Source organism: Passer domesticus, chromosome 8 (genome assembly GCF_036417665.1).
Source record: "Passer domesticus isolate bPasDom1 chromosome 8, bPasDom1.hap1, whole genome shotgun sequence".
NCBI classification, from domain to species: Eukaryota; Metazoa; Chordata; class Aves; order Passeriformes; family Passeridae; genus Passer; species Passer domesticus.
The window spans coordinates 35,009,276-35,027,536 of NC_087481.1; the positions used below are offsets into that span (position 1 = coordinate 35,009,276).

Consider the following 18,261-nt stretch of genomic DNA (forward strand, 5'->3'; position numbering starts at 1 on the left):
GAATTGGCCACATGCTGAAACACACAGACAGCACAGCCTGCAGAGTGCAGCAAGAAAAAGGCTAGCACAATCCAGAGCTGGTGGCAAACCACAGTCCCCATGAAAACCACATGTGCCAGAGACCAAATATTTTGCGTTTTGCTTACTGCTAATAAAGCTGCTTCACTTCATTAAAAGCAGCTTATCATTTTATCTACTCACTCTGATTAATTAGCCTCTAGTTAAAATGAATGAGCACTTGATTCGAGGATTCTATTAATGTGACACTGGTGAACCACCACTTGCATACTTCTTCCATCCTTTTCCTTTTACTCCCCCCATCCTCCCCACACCCAGTGTCTCATCAGATTGACATTCCCAGAACCCTTTAGGAATACCAAAACACTGAAGACAGAGGTGAGTAAGGAAATGTCCTGCAGTCCAAAATTCTTCCGAGGCTCAGTTTTCCTGCTGGAATATACAGATGTATGTAATCTACTTCTCACTGTAATTATGATCACAAGCTTGGAAATAAACAGCTTGGAAAAAAGAAAGGAAAATAAACTTTTTTGCTGGGAACAGGGGTAAAACAACAATACCTTTAATACATACAACTTACTTGTCCTTCCAGAATAACATTTTTAACTGTGATGCACAAACAGCAGTCAGTTCCATCAAAACCTGACTTTCTTAGAGAGTGAAGAACTTTCTCCGAAGCCAAATACCATGTGCTGTATATGCATAAAGACAGCTTCTGCTACAGTATATGCCTACAGATTTCACAGTTGCATATGACCGCCAAAATCTCAATTTCTAGCAGCAAAAAACGTATGTCACCATTATTTAGCCAAGCATCTGAAAACTGAAATATACCCTAGCTGCTCATTTTGCTGGAAAACAGTGCTTTGCTTCATATACCTAACCTTCTTGTCTAATCAACTGATTTTATTAGAACTGTCAGAAATACCCAAATGTATTTGGGAAACTTTAAAAAATAAACAAAAAAACCCAAAGCCACACACATTCCCTTTTCCTTCTTTAAAATGTTAAGCTTCCACTCTTTCACAGCAATGCCCACCAGAAGACTGAAAAATCATTAGGCCTAAAACTGCAACAAATCCGTATTTTGACGGAGGAATGGAAGGAAAGAAGGTGAGGAGAAGGGAAATAAAACTTCCTGGGTCATTCTAACATTGAGATCTAATTTCCTGTTTAATCAAGAATAGTAACTAGAATAGTAATGAAGTGACTGGAAACTTTCTATTTATGCTACAAGCAATTTAAGAGATCTCTTTCAAGAGAATACCTTGGTTAGGCTATGAACTGCAGACTATAAGCATAAGCTTGAAATTCACCATCCAGCCTGAAAGGCTATATGCAAGAAAGCACCAAAGCAAGATCTGGTTTTCATCACACAGCAGGGCAGTAACTGACCATGAGTCACTGATGCACTTCGTCTGGCTTTTAAGGACATCAGCACCAGATAAAAATGTTTTAGGACACATTCTACAAAGCACTTTCCAGTGTAAGTTTACCTGACCAGTTCAAATCTACACAGAATTTTCTGGACAAAATTTCTTCATGGCAAGGCTTCCAAGATGAAATATCTTCTGTCCTGCAGCTGGCAAGATATCAGTGCAGCTCTCTACTGTAATGACTGGGCTAACTGAACAGGAGTCTTCCTGTGGGCTAAGCCGAAAAGGGATGAAACAGGATGAATAATTTCTGCTACCACAGCCTGGGCTGCAAGTAGTACCCAGTCCTCACAATACCCTAGACAGCACCACATGTGTATGCCAAACAGAGTAGAAGAGACAAAAACCCCTGGAAAACATGATTTTGAAATATCAACTCATTATTTTGGATTCATAGTTTAAAATATTTTGTTTCGGAATGAAAAGTTCTACTGGTTTGAGTTTGTTATTATTTTTTTATGAACGGCCAAATTATTGAACCTTATAATAAAGAATTACGATGCATCTTTGTGTACCTGAAAGATAGAGAAATATGCAACCAGATGGGTCATTCCCTAGCAGAAGAGGACTGTTGCCTTATTTCCTTAAAAGTGATAATTAACCAGGTCTTTTTCACTGCTAATTTCAACAAGGACTTTATAGCTGATTTGGGCCACGCAGCTTTCTTTTTGAAGGACTAACAGGGAATATAAACCAACATAAAACAACAAAACCTGCCACCTACACTAATACCTATGAGATACACTTTGTTCCTCTCAGCCATTCCTTGCGGATTGGCACAACACACTCCCACAGAAACTCCTTCCTGCAGACTGGCAGTTGGCAGTGCCAGGGCTCTGCAGCAGTCACTGCAATCCACTCAAGCCAGAGTTCCTCCCAGGAGCCCTCCAGAGCACAGGAAACCACCTCAATGCTCAGGGCAATACCTACACACCAGAGATGATGGTGAGCAGGCACCTGGCCTCCAGAAGCATCCCTTCAATCCCTGGGTGTGGATGAAAAGAGGACTCAACCAATGATCCAACTGCAGTTCATCGGGGGGGTGGAAGAGAGGAGGAGAAGAGGCTTCAGCACAAGGGAACATGCTACTCCACATAGGACTTATTCCTAAAGAATAAACTCCGTTCTGTAGTCAGAAGTAGGTCTATACACCTGAGACACAATGACCATAAAGAATGTCCAAAACCCCACTGCACTATGGACAGCTGAGGCAGGCAGACCCTAACTGCTGAAACCAGAGCAAAGCAAAGCAACCCAGAGTTACTCTGCTAGCACTAAGGACTGGAAGGTTTTAATGGGGGACAATGAACAGTCATTGCCACAGCCACAGTACGTGGCAGGGCGTACACACCACAGGACAGGACCTTCTAGTCCTCCACACACAGAAATGTCCCAAGACAAGCCCTTGCAATGTTCTCTCCTCATCTTCCTAAAACTCTACTCACTGACTCTGTGGACATCATCCCTCAGAAAAGGGCTGACTCAGACAACTGAAAATGGTAGAAAATCTGAAATCATGGTTCTCACTACAGCTTTAACCTATCTTCCCTGTACCTAGATATGCTAAATTTTCATTCTGTTTAATGCTTTTGAGACCTTGTCTCTGAAAAAAAGACATTTACAAACAAGTTAATTTCAGCTCTGAACTCTCTGCTTCGGGTACACTTGAAACCACCAAAGATGTCTAAAACTATCTTTCTGGAGGTACAATACAAGCATTTAGCTCTCTAAATCTACATGGTAAACAGATTCTAAACATAAAAATCACCTGAAAAATGCACTGCTGGGATGGAAGTTATTTTTCCTTCTCCAATAAAGTTTATGAGATTTAAGTCTTTTCCATATCAGAATAAAGAATTAATACCTGTAACATTCATGAAATGAAACTCCAGGAAAAAATCAAAGGTTTTACTAAAAAGCAAGAGAGGGCAGGCTTATTGTTAAGTTAATGAAGTACTTAAAGACCTTAAGCAGCGGCAAAGTCCAGATTTAAAGTGGGAGATGGTTAAGGCTTTAAGATTGGGAACTCTGGAAGAATCTGTCATCCTCTCCTAAGGCGCAATACAGTTTTGACAGGCACATCATTTTACTGAATACAGTTACTGAATGAAAAAAACTAACCTCAAAGATCTCAAAGGATTTGAGGGAGAAAAAAAATCCAAGACCTGAAACAAACACCTTGCTGGAATCTCTACTAATTCTCAAAAGCTGTGAACTTGATTTATAAATTAAAAGAAAAATACAATTATGGCAAACTTCCAACTGACAGCTAAGTTATTAGAGACATTGTGTTTAACACACAGTGTCACCCACCTGAAATGTTAGCTAGCAGCAGTATCACCTTTCTTTTGGAGATGGCTTAGGTTGATACAAATAAAAAAGGAAAATGGGGAAATGATGACAAAAATAAAAGTTCTTTTAAAAAAACAGTGCAAAATAGTCACTCTAGATGCACTGATACAAAATATATCTTCTGAAAAAATCTGAATGGAGGTAGGGTTCCTCTTTTAACAAATAAAAAACTTGAAAATTATCTTTGCTCAAATTTAGTTAAAAGAAACAGGCAGAGAAAGGCACAGCATTAAAGGCAAAAAACAAAACACAGTAAACCGTGGCCCACTGGACAGTCTGATCTTTTGTCGCCTTGTCCCTGCCCTGCCTCTCCCTCTCCTTCTGACTGCCCCCTTCAACACTTCCAAACTGAGAAGGAGTATATGATCCCCATCCTCCACCTCTACTGAACCTGCTCTAGCCCAACACATGGGCAAGAATTTCCTCTTGCTTTGGTTCTCAAATTTCACTGTCACATCCAGCCTCTCCCCCCAGAGCTTTTCACCCCGACGACGACTACAGTCTGCACGACTGCATTTGATAATACAGACTCTGCTGCTTAAATACCGTACATTTACAGACAGTTAAAGCATATTTTACAAAGGTACCATAAAGGGACTCAGCAGCACACACTTGCTGGGCGTGCAAGCCTGCAGCAGCTGAAAAGGGACCCTGTCCAACATGGACAGTTTCCCTCTCCTCACTAGGATGAAAAGGAGCACACAGAGACAAGGCCTTTGTGATGGAGCCCTTCCCAAGTCACAGCTTCAGAGGAATGATCTGTCTGACATCTGAATGATCTGTTGCAACTCAGGAAGCATGTGCAGGAAAAGGAGGGGAGCAGCAGGCAGGGATTCCCCTCCAAATTTCCAGTGCTCTGCAAGAGGGACAAACAGATGCGTTCAGCCAGAGAGAAATAGCAGTAGGCTGTGCACAGCCTCTCAGCTGATCCTACTGAACTGAGCAGTGGCACTTGATTCCACTGCACACCACTGCATATGATATATGCTGGGAGGGAGACAATAACAAGAAGCAATGCCCACAATCCTGCAAAAGAGATCTAAAGCTTCCCTCAGCCCCCAACCCAGGGCGTTTGAAGGCATTCAGAAAGAGTACAAAAACTCTGCTGGAGCTATGAATCCTTACAGAATCTTTCCTCCACACGTGCAGCTCAGCCAAGCCTACCACATGTCAGCGTGCCCCAAAATTTTGTGTTTCAAAGGAATTTTAGAGCCTTTGCTTGTCTGGGAGAAAACAGGTTCAGAAGCCACAAGGCAGCTCCTGCAGGCTCCTCTCAGCATGCCACAGCATCAGTGGTGAAGGCAATGCCTGCCTGCAACAGCACAGGCAGCTGCATTCTTTAGTCTGGCACCAAGGAGGAAAGCTATCATCCATTTCTAAGTTAGATTCAGGGAACCAGCTGGGGACCAACAATTGCCATTTTTGAAGTGCACGAAGAGGAGTGTAACCAGCTTTTCCATAGTAACGAAGATTAGCAGCCTTGAGTCTGACACTCCTCCTGCATTAAAAGATAGGAGACAAAGAGAGAGACAGGTAATTACACAGAAGGAGCCCTGGGGAAATTGCAAACTCCTTGAGAACCCTTTAGCTGGTCTGTATGTTTCGCCTTGTCTCTGCTTCAGCTGAAGGTCCCCAAGAAACATTTGCCCATTAGATCATTAGCTTTATTGCAGAAAGTAGCCAGACAGCTTGTAGTGGCTGTTCAATAAAGACTTAGCTTGCCTTTGCAGCAGCAAGAATGAGATGGAGAATAAGAAAAAGAACATCCCAAGGCACATTACCTGTCTGGAGCTTATCCTTGATACATTAGTGTACTTAGTCAGTGTGAGGGTCTGACAAATCAACTCTGATAAATCTTGCTGGGGCAATTTAAGACACTATTGCATCACACTGTCTTTCAAAACCTTTCACAAATGCTAGCACCATCGAGCAATCCAGGAGGAAAACTAGTATCATGCACCGGCCTCTCCAATTCAGAACCTAGCAAGTCAGCATAAATCCCTTCTCAGTGCTAGATTAAGTTAAGATGTCAATTCTGAACCAGAATGGCTGAGGTCTAGACAGAAGATATTACCTCCACTACAAAGAGCATTAACATCTATCACAAAGATGGAAAAGGAAATGACATCTCAAAGCACTACAGTTCCTAAGCAAATACAAATCTTTAATATTAAAATACGTATGTAATTTGTCTAGCAACAAACTTGAGTCTACTCATGCAGCTCATGATGCTCTATGAATCAGCACTTAGCTTTTGGACTTTATATATCCCCGACACAAACCGAATGCCTTGCAGTGAAAAGATGGACATGGATTTTCCTATCACCACAAAATTAAATTCCTCTCACACACCACATTTCGCACTTCTGTCCAAAACTGGGAAAAAGTCCAGATAGTTAAAGACTTGCCATGTGTTTCACCATTCAGGACTAGAGTTGGGCTTCCAGACAGTTCCTGTGTTATCTGTCAGGGATACAACCAGCCACAAAACCATGACAGACCCCAGAGAAGACATCAGGTTTAAAAAACCAACCAAAACAACTTAACAACTAAACCAATGTATATTTCCCCGATCAGATGTACATGTGTGATAATAACAAAAGAAGCACTTTGAGATATGATTCTTCAACTTGTCTTCTCCAGACCTCTCTGTCTTTCCATCCAAGCTGATATTCAGGCAAAGATTTAGTTTATCAGTCTGCAATACAACAGTTTTACTTTTTTTTCCTCTGCAAACATTTAAAATACATCTCATCTAGATTTTCTCAAGGGACAGTATCCTACACTTAGTAGCAGAGCAAGAAGTGCACAAAGCTTCCGTTTACATTCCAGCGTTAGAAGGGCAACCCATATGAACCAGAAGTTTGGCAAAACTCCACGTAGACAAACTTCTTCTGCCATCACCTGCCCTTCCAGAAGGAGCAGAGCAGGCAAGACACCTTGACAAGCAGATAACAATTACCCCTTACCTTTCTGAAGAGGCCGCCGCCAATTAGCACATTCCTGGAGCTTCTGAATCAGGCAAGAAGAAAGGGAGGGGGGAGAAGGGGGAAGAGAGAGCTGTTTTCTTCCTCGGCACAACAGTATTTCCTGAGGGGAGGAGAAAAAAAAGTAGAAAAAAGGAAATAAGCATTAGCTTTCATGATTTTCGAAGAGGCTACTGACTACAACTCTTGCTTGGCAGAGGTACTGTGCCACTACTTCTGCACTTCCAAAATACAAGTTTAGGGTGTCCTGTATTTTCTCCATTGTTACTTTACCAAAACAAAGACTGAATGTCAACTCAACCACTACTAAGAACAGCAAAGAGATGCCCGGATAAAGACCCATACTAGAACGGGTTAAAGTCCAATTCAAAAATATTCTCGAGCACTTATCCTATTAAGTAAACAAGCTTCAGCCAAGCTCACACCCACTTCTGTAAAAATTCAAATGAGCCACATTTACTATCAAAATAGTTGGCAAAAGGCAAATTCCAACATGCATACTGAACATACAGGTATACACAGACATTCAAGTGCTTATGTACTCTGATCTGAGAGGATCATACCTACAATTACGAGGTATTTGCAATTAATCATAAGTTCTGTTTCTTTTTAAGACAACTTCTGTTTCTTAAGACAATCTATTCCAGCTATATCAAATTTTCCAGTAACAGCAAGAGGAAGTACTTGAGTGGGTTTTTTTAAAACAGAATGAATGCAAAGGGATCTAAAAAACCTTTTGACTAAAGGTACCACTTCAAAATCGAGCTTCCATAAAACCACAATTCCTCACCTCAGACCATCTCTCTCTCTCGGCCCTACTCCTAACATGACTTTAAAGAAACTTACAGACACAGATTTAATGGGCCCCTCCCTACCTCCAGTACCTGGCTCTGATGAAAGGCAGGAAAATCAAATGGAAAATTATTTTAAAGCGTGAATGCAAGACATTAACATCTATGAGGAAATGGCAATCAAGGTTTTCCACAGGGAATGAGCAAAGGGAAGCACCTCCAGTCTGTTCTCCATCACACTTTGTTGGCTTATATTAGTACAGAAAAACTCTATCCTTTTCTCTCTCATGGAAAATCTGAACACAAGTTCTCAAAATAAGGAAAAAAAGTCTGTGCTACCTTACATTTCCACACACACTTCTGCCACCCCTCAAAACAACAATTAACCCATGTGCTAACAGCATACAGATCTTAGTCTCCTGGAAAACATTTGAAATAAGGAGCCCCAGCAGATAGGATACAACATAAAAGGCAGCACTTTTACCACAGCATCTCCCTCAAAGCCACCACGTCTGTCCAATTCTAAATGGCCACAGTTCCTGCATTTCTCTAGGGGACAAAAGCTCTCTTTTTCTCTCCTCCTGTCAGCAAGACTTAAAGCTGCAAGAGTAATTCTGTCCAGATTCCCCTCTAGATAGGCAATGATTTAAAGAATTCATGAAGTGGCAGTGTAAATAAACAATGAAAAACTAAATAAAGACCACAGAAGACAACACAGAAAATGTGCACTAAGGAGAGAAAGAACAAGCTCAGTGATTCAAAACCTCTTCTGCCTTGTTATGCACACCCATAAATAGGCGCAGCAATAATTTGACAATGTGAAAGAATGGATCCTGACACAAAAATGTAGCTACTCAAAAACCTGCCTCCTCAACCCTCTGCCTCAAGGCAAACCTTCCCACCGTGTTTAATTTCACTTTCTCAATGTCTTACACCCCTCATCAGTTGCATTTCTGCTTTCTGTCAGCTTTCACCAACTTGTACTAATTGATGCAAAGCAACTTAAGCCAAAACCTGGAGAACTCAGATTGGTTTTCTGGATTTTTTTTTTTAAAAAAAAAAAAAAGGAAACAGTGCTACAGCCCTAAGTGTGGGGAGGGGGGAGAAGAAATGACCCTTAGTGAATTGCTCCTGACACGTGTACATCCTGAGGCTATGTGCAAATCAATACTTAGTGAGCAGCTCAGCACAGATCAAGTTACAATTTCTTTTTTTCTTGCATTTTGCATCACCCCCTCAAACATACATGATTTTTGTATCCCTAAATCAAATGAATCATTTGCTTTTCTTTTTCATTATCAAATCAAAAGAATGCTTTTGACAGCATTTTTCTCCCTGCTTAGAAATCCCCCCCCACCACAGATCTCCAGTAAAGTCCGTTAAGAATTGAAGTACTGGTTACATTCAAAGTGCTTAAAAATTTTGCACTTCCATCCTATTACTAGTAGGAGGAATAATTTAAAGCAGACATGGAAGATTTGAAGAAAGCATATTTTCAAATCGAACATAAAATCAAGAAGTGGCAAAAAAGAAGTCTTACTGAAAAAAACCAAAGTTTTTAAACAAGATTCTCAAGGAGACAGAAATCTGTCTCAAGTACCATTTAAAGACATAGGTTTGACTCAACATCACTTGCTCCAAAGAAAGTGAGATTGGTCTGTTCTCAAATCCTCAGGCAAGAAAAAACAAAGTGAAATAATGCATTAGCCAAAAGTCAAATCCTAAGTGGAGAAACCTCGCAAAATGATTTACAAAACCAAAAGACTTGACTAAATTTCTGGCAGGACCAGAGATAATTCATATGAAAAAGATGTCAAAATGTTTTGGGTATACAGCCACTACAGGAAGGAAACAAACAGCAAACTGGGAAACACTGTATCAAAACCCAACAAATCGTTGACATCAACATTAGATAAATGACTAGGCATATGTTGAGTCAAACACCCTCAAGATGGTGTGTGAGTCAACCCCTGCAATGAATTTAGCAGAGCTGCTTTCCTACATCAAGCTTAATAAAAATAATCCTCAACTATTCCAGCTAGGTCTGGATTCTCATTAAATCTCACACGATGTGTGCCCATTCTGGACAGTACCTGAGCTGGAGCAGGGATACCAAAATTTGATTTTGACTAATCTTTTCTAAATGATGATGCCAGATTTATTCTTCATGCTGCATGCACAACAAAAGTGGTGCTTTTTCCAGGCATTACCCAAATGTAGCCCACTTCCTATGGAAAAATGCAAAAACCCTGCAGAACATTTGCAGGTTCTAGGTCTTAAGTGATCCAGATACATTTTACAGTCAGAAAATAAAATTTTGGCAAAGTAATGCCAATCTGCACTGCATGACTGGTGAAGAGCTTGCTGACCTTATCGTGTCTGACTACACAGAGTCCCCATCAGCTCTTACAGCAATTCCTGTGTCAACAGAAGCCCCCATGGTACACAACCAACCTGGGTGATTTTCTGGATTATTACATTTTCTAGCTCTATGATGGCTACTAATTTTATTACACTGAGGAATTAGATCAGAGCACTGCTGTATGCAACAGAGCCCTTCCCAAACCTTGTCCATAACATGAGGCAACTCAGGGTTTAAACCAAGGTGGGCATCATCATCAACACCTCTTAAAATTTACAGAGAAAACCAAGAAGTGTTCTCAAGGTTCTTCAATCGACATTTAACAGCTACTCTTTTTCAGGTGCATATTAAGTACATTCAGAGTGTACTAATAGAGGTCAAGTTTATATCATAGTAAAAAGCTATTTTCTTTCTTTTCCTGTTGATTTTTGAACCTTTTGATCTAGGAGAGGTAATAAAACAACTATTTCCTTAACATCTATTGAGGGAACTAGCAGTCTCCATTTCTCATTGCAAAAAACAAACAAGCAAGCTTAGAGAAAAGAAGATTAAAATACCTACTCTAAAATAGCATGATGATACTGAACAAAACCTCTCAGCCTTGGGTTATGAAGCCAGGAAGCTCTCCTGCTTCAGAATCAGGTTCTTTCTCCAAGCTATTTTCTACTACCTACAGCTGGCACAGAATCAGTATGAAATAGAACTCGCACGTTTCATTTCATGTAACATTTCATGAAAACAACATAATGTTTACCTACAGCAACATGAAAACAATCTAGCAATTAGCAAGTTCTCATTCATTTTAGTATGAATTAAAAGCATATCCCTATTATCCATGCATATGTCAGTGTGCATGTGTCTCACACATACACCAGAGTAAGCCTTCCACCACAAACACCTGTACTGGAGGCATTTGTGAAGAAAGTAACTTCTTCAAACATAAATATTTTCCCAGAACTGTATCTGCACAAAGACAGAAAGCTCTTGTCAAAGCTCTTCTGAACTATCTATTGCAAAAAGCCAACAAAAAGTAACCAAAACATTGTTGCAGAAGCACAGACAAATCATAAAAACATGGCAAGAGTCAATGAAAACAGATCTCATAAATAAATTTTCCTTTCATTTGCCTTAGTGAACGCATGGGATCCACCATCAACAGATATCTAAGTAGAAGACTAGATTTTACATACATGAAATATATTTCCTAAACAAGCAGTGCAATTTTTATTAATTTGAACAAACTTCAATTCAAATGACAAATGTTATTTCTATATCTTTATATAGAGGTGTTCACACAAATGTTTCCTATGGCTTTAATGTTACACCCATCTGTACTTTCCCACCTGCCTTCCCTGGATCCTGAAAAAGCTGTTCCCAAAATGGCATCTGTCCATGTGAAAAAATCTGTGCCTTCTGAAGCACTATTCACATGGATGCACTTAGGCAACATGCCTAAAGTAGACCAACCTCTGTATGACATTTACCTACCAGTCTAACTGCAATCATCCCACCAAGAATGAAAAAAATTATTTCATTTTTTCTTAGTCACCTGAAAAGGTACCTACCAAGAACAAGTAAGATTTATACCCCATATTTTATATGCAAAGTCTTGAGGATCAAACTCTGAAGAACAATGAAAGATACTCATCACTTGAAAAATTTAGTCCCTTCCAGGGACTAATAACAGGGTGGGAATAATTTTGTCAAACATTTATTTCTCCTTTTTAAGCTAGATCTAGAAGGAAGCAGTATCTGTGTCTAAAAGTCTTGCCCCTCAACCTTCCCCAGGTGATGAGTTGACAGGATGCTCATAAACCAGCTAAAATAACTGGTGGAGTGGAGCCCAGGAGCCAGGGCACAAGGGACAAGAGACAGGTGCATGGCCACATCTGGGAAAGCAGCATCCTGCTGGGGCAGTAACCACTGCTGCTCCCTGCTACCAGCCTGTGTGCTGCTGTCACTGGGCTAGTGCTGACTCAACAACAGCCCCAAGGAGAAGGGGGGTGGGAAGGGGACATGCAGAAGTGTTGTTTTTGGGGTTTTCTGCAGCAACTATCTCTATCTTACAAGCCTTATTTTGTGTTTTTCTATCTCATGCTTAATTAAAAAGAAGATACACTTCATGTTGGAAATAGGTATTTTTTGAAGCCTCAATCATTTAGCCTGTTAAACCCAAGCCTGTAATACGGGTGTTATTTCCTAAAAACATACAGTAAATGCATTAAATTATTGATAGTCATTAAACAGGAAAAAAATTTAAACAGCTCTCAGCTTTTATCAATCATTTATGCAGTTTCCACTTGCACATCTCACTGGGTTACTATCATATAGCACAGAGCAAAGAGTACAAATCCTGAAGGCATGAATTCATTTTCTCTTGATGCAGAGTAAAAATATTCTTGGCAGCAGGAGAGAGGCTAAAACATGAAGCAGAATGGTTGAAAGGAGGCTTCTGTCTTTTGCAGTAAACAGGTAGCAATACCAGGGAGCAGCAATTTGAGGCACCAAAGCCCATCCACTTCTGCTGTAAGGGCCAGTAACAACACCATCAATCACCTCCAACACCTGGCAGCAGTTACAGCCAGCCCGACAGTGTTTACAAATTTGATCCCTATTTGAAATACATGTTAATTCAATGGCGTATGGGGAAAACAAGGAGCATTGAGGTGAATAGTAAAGCATCCAGCAACTCAAGCAAGATGAAGATTTCACCCCAAGCTGCTCACCAGCTTGTGAGCCAGTAAGACTGATGATGTACAGAAAACTCCAACTTGTCACACTGACAGCCTGAGCTCAGAAAAACGACAGAGACTGGGATAGTCTCTTGAAGCTATAATGAACCTTTACTGGGGCAAGTTACAACTAGACCTAATGCTTTCAGCAACTCTGAATGACTCACGTCAATATGGGGAGTCTGGAGATGGTGGTGGTGCCGGTTGGTGGCACCTTGCCTGCCTGCAACAGGCCAGCTACCAGCAAAAGATCTTCATCAACAGCCCATTTTTTTGTCAATTTCATGCACGGACTGAAAACCTGTCTTACAAGAGCTGCTCTCCTACCTTTCATCCCTGGCAGTTCATTGAAATTCACCACTTTACAATGTAACAAAGAGAGAACACAATCCACAGCAACAAGTCAGGTATGATTGCAGCATGCAAGGACCCACCTGACATACCTCTACAGCAGCACCTGTAGGTGAGCCATAGCCATAAAAATATCAATGCAAAACACACCAACCCCAGCTCTGGCTGGATACTCAGACGGCGAAACCTTAGCCCTGCAGCAGGCCTGCTACTGGAACCCAAATTAATTTGTTTTAAATTACCTTGTGTCTGTTTAAATGAGCTGTAATAATAGCTCTGAAGAAAAGTGCAGACACATCCAAAAGCTAAACACAATGCTGAGGAACTGCTCGAGAAATGTGTGCCCACACCCAGAGCCCACTTAGAAACTACTAGCAGGAAAAACTCATCATAATCCAAGTGTTCCACTCCCAACAATAGCTTCAATCCCTTCAAAAAACCATTTCTGTCCACAAAGAAAAAAAATGGACGTTAGAGATTAGGAAAAAGTACAAAAAGAATCATTGTCTGTAACCAAAATCTAAGTCTTACGGAGGTTAGTATTTTTTCCTGAAAACGATTCAAGAATGCACTGAGTCGAGCAACTAGATAATGCCAAATGTTGATACAAAAGCAGCCAGGAAAAGCTGCAGTCACTGGAAAACATTTTCTAGCCTGATTGTTTACAGGCAACTATGTTATAAAATACAAAAATATTCATTTCCAACCATCATTAGTGCAAATCTACAATATGTTTAAAAAAAGAGTCAATTAAGACACACATTACACTAAGTCCCAGGGAAGGCAGCACAGTGTTTGAAGTAATACTATGAAAGCTATTACACCACTGAATTGATTTCATCATATATCAACAAACTAAGTAATTCACAATAAATTTCAATATAATATTAATCCTTATCTATATACAAAGCTGTAAGAGCAATAGCCCATTAGTATTATTAATGCAGCACACAGCCACTAGCAGCCTTCACACTGTTCCAGGAAGCAGTACCAAGCTCAGAGAGATGCCCACTAATCCTTCAGGCCATGAGCAGTGTTCCACTGTGCTACCTGCCAAGATAAGGACAATGGAAATCATTGACAGGAGGTGCCTGGGCCAGCTCACAGCTGCCTGCATGGAGCTGCTGCTGCAGCTGAAGGAAGCACAGGCTGAGTAGCCAGCTTTGCCAGGGCTGCTGCCCTCTCCCGAGGTGAGACATGGAAAAGGGTCTGGTTTAGGTGGGTATTTGTGTGCATGCAAAAGTATTCACTGCTTAAAACACATCCTCCTTGCCAAACATTTTCTATTTTTTTTTAATATGTACTCTTTTTTTTTTTTTTTTTTTCCCCAGACCACTCAAGTTCCTATCTCCTCCCTACACCCCACTGAGAAAGTTCATTTCAAGCAGCTACAAGGGCTATTAAATTTTGCCCGGCCTGTAAAGCACATCAGCCTTCCAATGAAGTATCTGGAATTTTTATTTTGAAGCCACAATCTGCATCTCTAGCTAAGAGATATGGTGGAAGCACACAATTCCCTAGCATTTCCCTTTCCTAACCAATACAAGGCTTGTATATGACAACATAAGCAAAGGCTACAAAATAAACTCAAATCCCCAAACAGAAGTCTCATGATAACTGCAGCTAAGTCTAACGAAAAGCAGCTCTGAACTAAAGCCTTTCACAAAATCTCCTTACTATTTGTAAGGAATACATTATCAGAGGAGGGGGATGCATCTTTAGTACAGAATCACATGTTTAACTGAACCATCACAGATTCACACTCAAGGCTCAACTATTTGAGTTCCAATAGTTTCAGAGACAGGGCCTTTCTGTACGGGATAGCTGGGTTTGATACAGCCGTCTCTGTGCATGCTCACCACCCGCCCCTCTTTGTTTTAATAAACTGATTCCATGATAAAAGTCATTTAAAATAACAAAGCCAAACAACTGTCAAACTACCACTAATAGGAGCCTTCAAACAGGTTTCCATTTCATAAATCATTTCGGTGATCTAGTTTCACACCACCCCAGGGAAAGTTAAACGCATAACAGAGAAAATTCACTATCAATATGCAGAGATCATTTGGCAACCATATTGCTGCTAGTAAAGACCTGTGCAGTGGCACCATGCTTTCCATGCATTGCATATGCAGGACAGAAGAGCTCCTTAAAACAAATGCATTAGCTCCAGGCTTGCAAAATCACCAAAAGACAGCCAGTTCTGCTTCGGGTGCCTGGTCATCTACTCCTCCCTGAACCAGCACAGAGTGGGAGTGAGGAAGGTAACAGAGCACGAGTTGTGGGTACTAACTTGCCACCCTTGCCAGGAAAGTAATTTCAATGATTTTCAAAAGATTTGCCAATGATCCCAAGGGTTCAGATAATGAACCCAAAAGTTCAGAGACCTCAAATATGGAAGACACTTCCCTGTTAGCTGAAACCTTTTCATGTGTCCTGTTCAAAGACAGTGCTAAGACCATCATTATTATTACGTACACGACACACGTTTTCAGGTATTTATTACATTAATACTTCCTATTATTTTGTAACAATAACTTATGTTTAAACTACTTCTCATATTTTCTTTGCATCTTAATAAAATTAGTTCTCCTATTCTGTTCACACGTTCTGATGTTTCTTTCCTTTGTTACAGACTTCTGCTATTAGTGGTCAATGGATGAGACCAAGTATTAGTCTCCCAGAGAAGGAAAAAAAAATAAAATCAGTGAACCATGATCTGGGTGTGCATATACAGCAGGCTGTATTTTCCACCTCTAGCACATTTCCTTGTCCTGAAGCTCAGATAGCCCTTAGTCAATACTTTTCCTCTGGAAATTCATCCAAGAGCTAATTTCTCATTACAAGAAATTCAGCCTCAGGAATTTAATCAGCAACCAAAGCAGAGGGGCAAAACAACTGTCTCCAAGGGACTCTTTAAATGGATAATCTCCTGAATGAAACTCTTATTACTGACAATTCTGATGTTCCCAACACAAAAGTATAGCTACAGCATATGGATGTCTGATACAGTATGATACAACTCATGACTTAATACTATATATTACTCATACTCCAAGATCAGAAGCTTTTCCATAGCTCATATTCCTCATGCAAATTATTTCCTCCTCTCATCAAATAATCCGAAATACTTTCAAATAGAAGTAAGTTGAGCAGTAAGTTAACTGGCTATCTGAAGTTATCAACTAAAGCAAGTATTTTCATAATAATTGCAGTTATAGCTAATGGGAAATGCAGAACTAGAATTCCTTTAAGAAGGCTTCACCTGAACATCTTCTGTGAACAATAAACAAAAATGCAGTAGTCAAGAGAGGACATTCAGGACTGAGGAAAGAGGTAAATGACCCCAAAATAACTAACAGGTAACCAACTGTCTTTCAGCCAGAGGCTCTAAGTCTGCAATGAGCACCAGAGCAGGAATCACTTGACTTCCCTGGGCTTTCTACAAGCCAGTTAGCAAAACCAAGGTGTACATGGCTGATCCTGATCTCCCATTTGGTCGATCCTTACTTTCACAAGCCGGCAGTAATGTCTTAGAAATATCAGCTGCAGTTTATATTCAAGTAACACAGACCAGAACTACTGCACTTCCCTGAAACTTGCACACAGAAATCCCTGGCTTTTTCAATGGTACCATTGGCTCCCTGCTTCCCCAGCCAGCGTCCCCATGCAGCATCCCACACTACCACAAAGGTCTTGAGCATGTGAGACAGGAACAGTTGATGGATTTGTTACCAACATCTTGGAGATCAGTTTAGAACACAAAATTTAAAAGGTTCATTAGCTACAGCTCCTCTGTTTATGCTTTGTGTCAAGAGCTGACTCAGTAGTGAATGTTTAGATAGAAAGAGATGGGGAATTTCTCAACACTATCTATGTGATTTACAAGGCTCAATCTCACTGTGGATGTATTGAAAAGTTGCTTCTGGCCTTTTCTTGTTATTCTATTAGATGTAACTACAATATATCACTCTCAAATTTATGTACAAATATCACTTGTCAATAGACGTAAAGAAATAGAGAAAAGGTGCAATTTTTACCAGTTGGACTGTGAGAGAATTTCCCATCACACTGTGGCACATATGCAAAGCTTCTCAGCAACTTGTTCCATGACAATGGATTTGCAAAGCAAGAACTGAGGGGATTATTTGATTCAGCATCTAGTTCAAGTGGCCAATTCCTTCAGCAATCAATACTAATCAGAAAGCTAAAGCCTTGTAAGAAAAATCAGACAATCTGAATCCTTCCTGCTGCAGCAAGCAGGGCTCTGAGGCCTTGTGGTCCAACACAGACACCTCAGCCACTGCAATTTTGAAACATTCATTTTACCTGGGGTTCTAAATATACCCCATGCTTCCTTCCAAATGCCAAAACACAAAAGCTCACCTTCTCAACGAAATTCTGAGAAGAAAAATACATACATACAATTAGGGTCTAATATTGTCTATTTATTGCTTTGCACTTCAGCTGTGTAGGAAAGACTTTAAAATGAGCACAGAGGACCAGGAAATAAGAGCATTTTAGAGCAAAACACAGGCCATCTTCACACATACAACTTCTTCATTAATAACACCAGGAATTTTGCTTTTTCCTCTTATTCATATATTTTAGGAGTAATTATTAAGATATATGAATTACATAGCAATGACAGTATGCACGGGGAAAGCTGAGTGTCAAAACTTTAAGAACTTAAAAAAAACCCAGCACCTTTGGGTCCTTAGGGAAACAAAACAAACAAAAACCACCCAAAACAAAAAGCCCTCACAAAAGGGATTTCAGTTAGGTTTTCAAATGTCCCTTCTGTTCAGTTAAAGCCCATGTTTCACGCACTCCTGTTTCCTTTCATAGCATATTAAAACAGAAGCCTTCAGATGATCAAGCAAACCAGAGGACCTTTGGCAGATGTTAAGGCTCAGTATTCGAGTTGTGTTTCAACAAACCTGTGAGCCCCTCGCTCATCTGTCTTTAAAAAGCAGAAAGTACACAAATCTGTTTTCCCCTCCATTATACGGTCACTTCAAATCCCACTGCAATTACTCAGTAATCCTTGGCATAGCTGTATGAAAATGACCAAACCTACATTCAGAGAGAGTAACTTGGCAGGCAAGCCACAGGGACTAGGTGGAGGGGGGGAGTTGGGAACACATTGTTTCCAGGAGTGCCACACACTTGGACGCTAGGGCAGAAACCGGACAATGCAATGATCTGGTAGAACAGAATGGCTTGTCTGGG

At 40.4% G+C, this 18,261-nt stretch overlaps 1 protein-coding gene across 11 annotated transcripts in view; it reads right to left on the reverse strand.

Annotated features, from left to right (window-relative positions):
* Positions 1–18,261, reverse strand: part of ZMIZ1 (zinc finger MIZ-type containing 1) — a 347,370-nt gene that overhangs the window by 281,163 nt on the left and 47,946 nt on the right. For 10 of the 11 annotated variants that reach the window (XM_064430330.1, XM_064430321.1, XM_064430323.1 and 7 more), the window contains exon 2: positions 6,776–6,896. The exons of the other annotated variant lie outside the window; for it this stretch is intronic. The gene's annotated coding sequence lies outside the window, so the exon portion shown is untranslated. The remainder of the gene's footprint in view (positions 1–6,775; positions 6,897–18,261) is intronic. 11 annotated transcript variants of the gene reach the window in all.